This window comes from Heterodontus francisci, chromosome 20 (assembly GCF_036365525.1).
Source record: "Heterodontus francisci isolate sHetFra1 chromosome 20, sHetFra1.hap1, whole genome shotgun sequence".
Lineage (NCBI taxonomy): Eukaryota > Metazoa > Chordata > Chondrichthyes > Heterodontiformes > Heterodontidae > Heterodontus > Heterodontus francisci.
Genome location: NC_090390.1, coordinates 18,382,302 through 18,391,506, shown reverse-complemented (window position 1 = coordinate 18,391,506; position 9,205 = coordinate 18,382,302). Strand labels below are relative to the sequence as shown.

At 43.0% G+C, this 9,205-nt stretch overlaps 1 pseudogene; it reads left to right on the top strand.

The window, feature by feature from the left end:
• Positions 1-552: 552 nt before the first annotated feature.
• On the top strand, positions 553-6,762 carry LOC137380509 (cytochrome c oxidase subunit 5B, mitochondrial-like; annotated as a pseudogene).
• The last annotated feature ends 2,443 nt before the right edge of the window (positions 6,763-9,205 follow it).

Below are 9,205 nucleotides of genomic sequence, written 5' to 3'. Positions count from 1 at the left end.
TCCTTTCGTTCTTTCTCCCACCCTTTCACCTGCTTAAGGGCAGCCACCTGAAATATTAACTCTGTTACTCTGTCCCCAGGTACTGCTACACCTGCTGAGTATTTTCAGCATTTTCTGTTATTTCCAGCCTCTGCAGTATTTTGTCCAGGCTGCGTTTGCTGACAGCGCAGTACCTGCACATGCGCAAATGGAACGTCAGTGTCTGCGACCTTCAGGCAGCTGCCAGGATTAAAGATGGCGCTGCTCAATTTGTCACAGGAAATGTTTATGGCTAGATCAGTCCAGCAAACCAACCTGACATTAAGTTGTATAGAAGTCCAGTAATATGCTATGTAATTATAGGATACTAACTGTAATCCTCAGATCCATTGAATATTCCAGTAATCCTATTAAATGCAAAAGTAATTTTATGATTGAACTTCCATTGGAAATCGGGCAGAGTATAAAATGTGCTGTAATTCTTCATTGTGATTCGATTATATGACTGACCAGGACTGATTTCACCCGAACACAGCCTCCAGCAACACCCCCACCACCCCCCACCGGCCGCTTCCCTCCACCGCCATAACTCCCCACCGCCCCAGCCACTGCTCCCCTGACCGATTGTTCGTCTCTCCTCGGGACGCGCTCTCCGGTCGCTCCCCGCCCACCCCCGCCCAGCTCCAGACCGCGCCGCTTCTCCCCCACGTTTGATCGGTCTCAACGCGCCGCCCGAAGAAGCAAGGGGTTAGGGGGCGACGTACCATCCTCCCTGCCAATCAATCACAGCTGGCTCCGCCTGCCTATAAAAGCCACCGGCCGCTGGGAGCTGACAGACGGCGCTGGCATGGCTGCAGTCAGACTTTTGTTTTGTGGGCTCCGCAGTGGCCTGAGCCGCTTGGCGGCAGCGAGGATCCCCGTTACCCGGGTCACAGCCAGGCCCATGGCATTGACAGGTAAGCCCGGGGCAGCCGGAGAGCAGTTTGAGGCCAGTGGATGCCCTGAAGGTCACGGGCCGGATCCGGGGTCGCACCAGTCCCGGGGTGGTGGGGGGTTTTTGGGGGGGGGGGGGGGAGGAACAGCATCACATCGGTATGGGGCAGGGGCCTAGGTCTGACATTGGTACAGGCCGCGGGGCCCGAACCGGGTCCTGATCCGGGTGACCTTGCGGGGACAGACGGCAGTAATTCGGGAGCAGGGGAGGTGGTAGGCGGAACCATCGCGGGGAGGGGGGAAGGTGGTAGGAGGAACCATCGCGGGGAGGGGGGAAGGTGGTAGGAGGAACCATCGCGGGGAGGGGGGAAGGTGGTAGACGGAACCATCGCGGGGAAGGGGGAAGGTGGTAGACGGAACCATCGCGGGGAGGGGGGAGAGGTGGTAGATGGAACCATCGCGGGGAGGGGTGGGGGCGGTGGATTGATGACCAGGGACAATCAATCGATTATAAAAGCAAAATACTGCAGATGCTGGAAATCTGAAATAAAAACAAGAAATGCTGGAAATACTCAGCAGGTCTGGCAGCATCTATGGAGAGAGAAGCAGAGTTAACGTTTCAGGTCACTGACCCTTCAGAACTCAATCAATGGGCTGGGTGGTTCCTGCTGATGGATTGAGCTGTTAAAAGCCTGCCCCTCCGGCAGTTGGAGATTGAGGCCTGGGGGTGGTAGGAGGAGACTGGGGTGTGGGTACTGGGCTTCTTTGTGCTCAGCCCCACAAACTTCTACATATTTCATTTTCAAATTGTTGTTGACCGTTTAACCCTAAAGTCTGCTGTATTTTCCCCCTTTTGTTCTGAACCAGTTTGCCTTCTTGTTTTTACTGTTTTAATTTTTTTTATTCAAATGAATTTTTATCTATTGAAGCTCCCCTACAAGTGATACCGAGCTGATTTTATGAGTGGCTGAAGACACAATTCAGTAGTTGGAATGAGCTACAGAATTTTGAGCCAATCTACCTCTATTATTTTGTATTAGCAATAACAGTTCAAAATTAGTCTGAATCCAGTCTTAAATCTATTCAGCTTGGAAAGTAAAATGTTGGCTGTCCAATGTAATCTTTATCTAGAGAAGAAATAATTTGCCAGTCAATAAGACTTCAATACAGTGATGCCCATTTTGACTAGCTTGTATTTTGAGTTTAAAATTGTAAATGCATGCCTGGGTGTTTCAAGGTTAATGTTTGCTTTGATCTCAAAAGAATCTGACTGAGATAACTTGTTTCAATTGTATTTTCATTCTTGATGGATGCTGAGAGAACATACGAATCAGGAGTAGGCCACTCGGCCCCTCGAGCCTGCTCTGCCTGTCAATAATAGAGTTGGTTTAAGAGCTCTGTCAAAAACATTTAAAAATGACTTTTTTGTCATTCACTTTGGTTTCTGAGCAGCTCCAAGTATTTATCGACGTTAACTCTTTTTGTATTCTCTAACAGCATTGGCATTTGCTTTTTTTTCATTCTTTCATATGGGTGTTGTTGGCAAGGCCAGCATTTGCTGCCCATCCCTAATTGCCCTTGACAACTGAGTGTCTTGCTAGGCCATTTCAGACAGCAGTTAAGAATCAAGCACATTGCTGTGCATCTGGAGTCACATGTAGGCCAGACCAGGTAAGAATGGCAAGTTTCCTTCTTTCCCTAAAGGATATTAGTGAACCAGATGGGTTTTTACGACAATCACTAGTTTCATGGCACCATTACTGAGACTGGCTTTCAATTCCAGATTTTTTTTATTAATGATTTGAATTTAAATCAACTGCTGTGGTGGGATTTGAACGCTCATCCCCTGGTCGTCTGTATTACGAGTTCAGTGACATTACCACTACATCATCGCCTCCCCCTTGTGTATATTCGCAGTTTACAAAGAATACATATTTTTGCAGTTTAGTCTGAAGTATAGTCAATGTTTGTAGAGATCAGGAACTCGGCAATCCTAGAGTATAACTCACTGTTACAAGAGTACATAATAAACTCAAACGCACTGTTCTGAGTAACTTCACCGATGAATTTTCAGTTTGGAGGAGGCATGGTTGCCTTTAGAAGCCTTTTGATATGAGCATGAATAAAGGGTGCTGGGAGAAAGCCCGCATCATTTTAAAAACTGCACCAGTTGTTTTGTTTCCGGATTAAACGGTTGCATTATTTGAAAGAACAATTAATAGTTGGGTGTTAAAGTGTAAGTGGCCCAACGTCAGTTTGGAGGCTGAAAAAGTCAAAAGTTTCCCATTTCATATTATTTGGAGCCCAGGCTAATAATAATTTGTTTCCCAGCAGTTCTGGTTTGCAGCAGTTTTGTAAAGATTATGGCAAATTAGTTTCTCTACATTAGGTATTCCAACAGATGAAGAACAATCAACTGGACTTGAGCGGAAGACATTGCAAGCTATGAAGAAGGGGACGGTATGCCTATCTGCTTTTTCATTTTTTTTAAAAAAGGGGCAATATTATACCTACATGACTTCCAATTTTAAAAATTCATTTGTGACATTTTGACTATTCAAACATATAATCTAAGTAAAGTTTAGCATTTTAACCTATCTGTTGGAATCAGCTGTGCTGAAGTGAAATCATTCAATTACTTTAAACTTCTTTACCCACCTCCTGCTCTGATTTTCAGTGGATGATTACTTTCTCAGCAATTAAATTACTTATTGCCCTCCTGGCCTAGTAGGATCTTACAGGAGACCAGTTTGCTCATTCTGTCTGTACCAGCTCGTGAATGACCTGCTCTTTCCCTATAGCTCGGCAACTCTCTTCCTTTTGGGGTATTTATACAATTCCCTTGTGAAAGTTTCTGTTGAATTTGCTTCTGCCATCCAGCACATTCCTGATCGCAACTTGCTCCATTCTTTTTTTTTAAAAAGATCTCCTCTGGTTCTTTTGTCTATTACTTTAAATCTATGTCTTCTGGTTTATCTGGCAGTGGAAGCAGATTTTTCTTATTTACTCTACAAAATCCTTCAGAATTTTGAACACTCCATTGAATCTTGTCAGCCCTAAGAATCACCCCACCTTCTGCAGTCTATCTATGTAACTGCAGCCCTGCATCCTTGGTATATTCTAGTAAATCCCCTCTTCAGCCTCTTTCTGGTCTTGACAGCCTTCCTAAAGTGCAGTGCCCAATACCTCAGCTGAGGCCTTACCAGTGACTTATAAAGACTCAGCATAGAATTTCCTGATAATCTGATATTAGGTGAGTGAAAGTCTCGCAATGGACTTGGGGAAAAATCATATCATGCTCTTTCTTGCTCCTATGATCAAAGCAGTATTTCCAGGCACTATGTAGATTTGGGATGTTGGCACTGCACTATAATGTTGCTGCTAAAGCCTGGCTACCGGACCCGAACTTGACTACATGTGTCAGGTCCGGGTCAGGTCTGCATTCTGTGTCCAGCATTCAGGCTCGGATCAGGCTGGACTGTACTGTTTCATTTTGTATTTTTGTTTTCATCTATGATATTCTGTTTCAAAAATGTTTATTTTTGGGTCGGGATGGGCATTTAAAAACCGGGCCCGGGTTGGGTTTGGGTTGGCTGTTGTCGGGTTTTAATTTTATACCCGAGCCAGGCTTTAGTTGCTACTACCTAGGCTTTCTCTACTTTGTGCTTCTGAGAAAAATTAGCAGGGTGTTTATGCTGTTTCTGCCAATCTTAATGCCAGATTGCTCCTCATCACGGTCCCCAATGAAATTCAACCCCTAGCTACTTTTGTCTCTTTAAATCCAATCAAAGAACATTATCAGGTTTTTGTTTTTAAAAACCCTGCAATTTATGTTTTCACGCCCAGTGTACTTGGACAATGTAATAAGTCCTAACTGTTACAACTGAAGCAGAGCCTGTGACAGTTCAAGCTGAAACAGTGTAGTGTGATTGATTTCAGAATGTCTTTGGCTGACGGTTCCATTTTGAATTTTGTCAGGTATTCAGCAACGTGCATTTATGCAGAGCCTCTAATGTAGACAAACATTCCAAGAAAAACCCAGATTACTTCTGCATATTAAATCCCATGAACGAAGATACACTGAAATATCAATCTGATTTTATGACCCTGAAAGAAATGAGAGAGCCTTATTTACAAAGGATCAGCTTGGTTCTTAGAATTCTATTCTTTGTACCTGAATTAAAAGTGGCATTTTAGCGACTGTAAATATATAATTGTATTATGACTATTAATAAAGTCACCTACAAATATTTAAACTTTAAAAGTGAGGTCTGATGTGATGTTTTGCGTCTGGAATGATGCCTTATGAAGGTATTCAGTAGATGAAAGTTACCAGACACTTTGCTCTGTTTCCTGGGTGTAGCTGAAAGCTTGCTTGCTTGGATCTCAAGTCAATGTTGGCCACTCTTGAAGATCCAAGGAGTTGAGACGTTTGAAAGTGATTTTAAGGTAGAATGAAATAATCTTGGACAGTGGTTCTCATGTTTTTGTCCGCAGACGACTTGGGCAGAGCGAAAGACGCTGCAGACCACCCCCAGGGCACCCCGCCTCGCTTTCGCTTGCCACTGCAAAATATCTTGTCCAAATTAATGGGAAGTAAAGCATTGCTTTTCATGAAACACCAATGTGGTGTTGTCTGTGTCCAATCTGGAGAGTTTCAGTCTCATGTCCGCCTCCATGTTCAGCTGGTTCCTCTTTTGTTTCCAGCCCCACAAGTGTTGAAGATCAGATCTTGCAGTTGTATGTTGTTGGGAATGGCAGCAGGTGCTTCATTCAGAGCTGTGTGGTGAGTCCAGGATGCTCGGACAGTATGTGGAACCAGAAGTCCGTCAAACATTTCTTGCTGAATATCAGCTTCTGTGACTTGCATTTCAGACTAGTCCATGGACCACATTGTGAGAACCACTCTTCTAAGATCAAAGACCCCAAACCATACCAGTGCAATTTAAACTCCAATCTCCTTATATCTAATGTACCAGCATAACAATAAAGACCATTTTTGTTCATTTTTTTTTCTCCTTCAGTCATTTTAACTATCTTACAAATTACATTTTTCCATAGGATCCCTACAGTATCTTCAAACCTAAAGAGTATGCAGGCACCAAGGAGGATCCTCATGTTGTTCCGTCAATCACTGAGAAGAGGCTTGTTGGTTGCATTTGTAAGTTATAGATTTTTAGCTAAGATATTTTCTTGAATGGTCCTTAAATCTACAGCAGCCTATAGTGACCCAAGACCTAACTCTGGTCATTTACAGACTAGCACCAGAAAATTACCATGTCAGTTGGGGGAACTAAAACTAGCCCTGGCAAACATGTGACTCTTGGTTGCTTGTTAATGACCTTGGGACAGTGGGGGCAGGACACTCTTATTGGTGCTAGCTCTTCAACTGGAGATACATACTCAAATCCTAAGCTGTTTGCCTAGATCTTCCTTTTCAAACATTTATCCAATTCAGTGCTCTAAGCATATGTTCTAATAATCCTCTGAGGGGTGGGGGGAGGATGTGTATTTTTAAAAATTTGTTCAAAAGTTCTTCTATTTAATGGCTTTCAAACGAATGCCTTAAATTTTAGTAGAGGTGGAATTTACTCTGTCTGATCCGCAGGTGAAGAGGACAACACTTCAATCGTTTGGTTCTGGCTGCATTCAGGAAACTCTCAGCGCTGTCCATCCTGTGGATCTCACTATAAACTTGAGCATCATGAACTTCCTCATTAGCTCAAACAGTTGCTGTTGTCTTTCATCTGCAATTTGCTTTAAATGATTTAAATATCTTGATCGATTGTTTTTGTTGCAAATGGAAATGAAGATGTGCACTTTACAAAATAAATGCCATTAAAGTAATTATTCATGCATCTGCATACCAAAACCACTCTGGTTGGATTGAGGTAGCATGCAATATTTTTTTTTGGGGGGGGGGGGAGGTGGGTGAGTAAAGCAGTTATTGTATTTTATAGACTGAATATACAGTGGTATCTTTCAACTGATATTTAAACAAAGCTCCTGTTACTGCTCAGTCAGTGTCAGCTGTGGCTCGGGGGTAGCTTGCTGTGCACACACTGTTGTTGCATCTCCTGCATTGCAACATTAACTACACTTCAAAAAGTATTCCATTGACTGTAAAGCACTTTGAGACATCTGGTGGTCATGAAAGGAGCTATATAAATGCAAGTTTTTATTTTGCAATTGAAATGGGCAAGGTAGCAGAATTTCTATTTTACTTATATGGAGGAGAGAATTAAGAAAATACTACTGAGCGTGCACTGTTATTTGTACCCTCAAACTGCAATGTATCTTACTGTAGGAAGAGAGATAGAGACAATTACTGGAAGGAAGTGCCATCTCAACCTCCGTTGTTTGGAAATTCTAATTACAGGCGATAAGATTGAGTACATGCAAGGCTGACAGCAGTTTGCCAGGCCTGTTCCAGAGCTTACTTCCTGCATCTCCTGCGAAAGCACAGAATTACATTAGTTGCACCCAGTAGCTCAGGGGGTATTGCTTTTAGCCACTTGCTACTTTTTAAAAACTCATTCAAATAGAAAATAAAGGCAAAAATCTGGGAGCCCACAATAGCTTTGAATATGTATATTTACCTGTGAATGTTTAATATGTAAATACATACTACATGCCAGATGAGCCTGATTAATTCCCTGATTGGTTTGGCTATACACAAGTACTGTAGCCCCTCACGACAAGCTGCAGTTTAAGTGATAGTGAAGTATTTACATCACAGGACACATGGTATCTGCAAATATGTACAGTACATCCTGTGGGTTTGACCTCCCACTGTAAGTGACTTCCCAGTGGTAACACAGACACCCTATTTAAATGATGCCAGCAGACCCCTGGATCATTAAAGGAGCATTGTGAATACCCAGTATGGTGCAGAGGCTGCCCAATGCAGCATTGGGTGCCTGCTGCAGGGGGTGAATTAAAGGTTTTGAGCTCATTTCCAAAACATAATCGCTGCTTATATAAGATTTGATACACTTGTGAGATTTTCTTAAACACTAGTTACTTTTTTATGTTTTCTTCACTGCGAGGTCTAATGAAGCCAGTGTGACTTTCAAAAGAGAATTGGATAATCATCTGAAGCAAAAATAAAATTGCAGGACTACCAGGAAAGAGAAGGGGAATAGGATGAGGAGAAGTTTATTCTTTCAGAGAGTCAGCACGAACATGGTAGGCTGTCACTATTTCTATGATTCTGTAATCCTGAATTAAATCTTTTATGAGGTAAATTGTAGAATTATTTTTAAGGACTAAGACTTGCCATATTTGAGCCACCCTTCCTCACCCCCCACCAAAAAGAAACCCTGTGCAGTTGAACGGAAAGTCCAGGAGTGGGAGTGATGGTTGATTTTTTTTTTGTATATGACAATATAAATCATTTTATTACTATTTATAATATTGATCACCCCAACACGCTGACCCTCCTGATATTTGATAAACTTCACTTGATTCCATCCAACCTGGTTCATAATACTGATTATTTTACTGGAGTTTCTGACAAGCAAGATGTAAAATTGAATATATATGGAAAGAAACATTATGGGGTAATTTTTCCAAATGTGTTTCAAGCACACCGACAAATTAAGGCCATTAATTTACAGTTTTGGGGTAAAAATGGAAGATGTAGAAATTCAATTCCACAAGTAAAGGTCAGCATCCCAGAATACCATTGTAATAACAATGCAGATTGATGTGTGCGCCAAACATGAAACAGTGCAGCATAGGAGGTCGTTTATTTTCTTCTTCGTTCATGGGATATGGGCGTCGCTGGCTAGGTCAGCATTTATTGCCCATCCCTAATTGCCCTTGAGAAGGTGGTGGTGAGCTGCCTTCTTGAACCGCTGCAGTCCATGTGAGGTAGGTACACCCACAGTGCTGTTAGGAAGGGAGTTCCAGGATTTTGACCCAGCGACAGTGAAGGAACGGCGATATAGTTCCAAGCCAGGATGGTGTGCGACTTGGAGGGGAGCTTGCAGGTGGTGATGTTCCCATGCATCTGCTGCCCTTGTTTTCCAAGGTAGTAGAGGTTGCAGGTTTGGAAGGTGCTGTCTAAGGAGCCTTGGTGAGTTTCTGCAGTGCATCTTGTAGATGGTACACACTGCTGCCACTGTGCATTGGTGGTGAAGGGAGTGAATGTTGAAGGTGGTGGATGGGGTGCCAATCAAGTGGGCGGCTTTGTCCTGGATGGTGTTGAGCTTCTTACTGGATGGAAGGTCATTGATGAAGCAGCTGAAGATGGTTGGGCCTAGGACACTACCCTGAGGAACTACTGCAG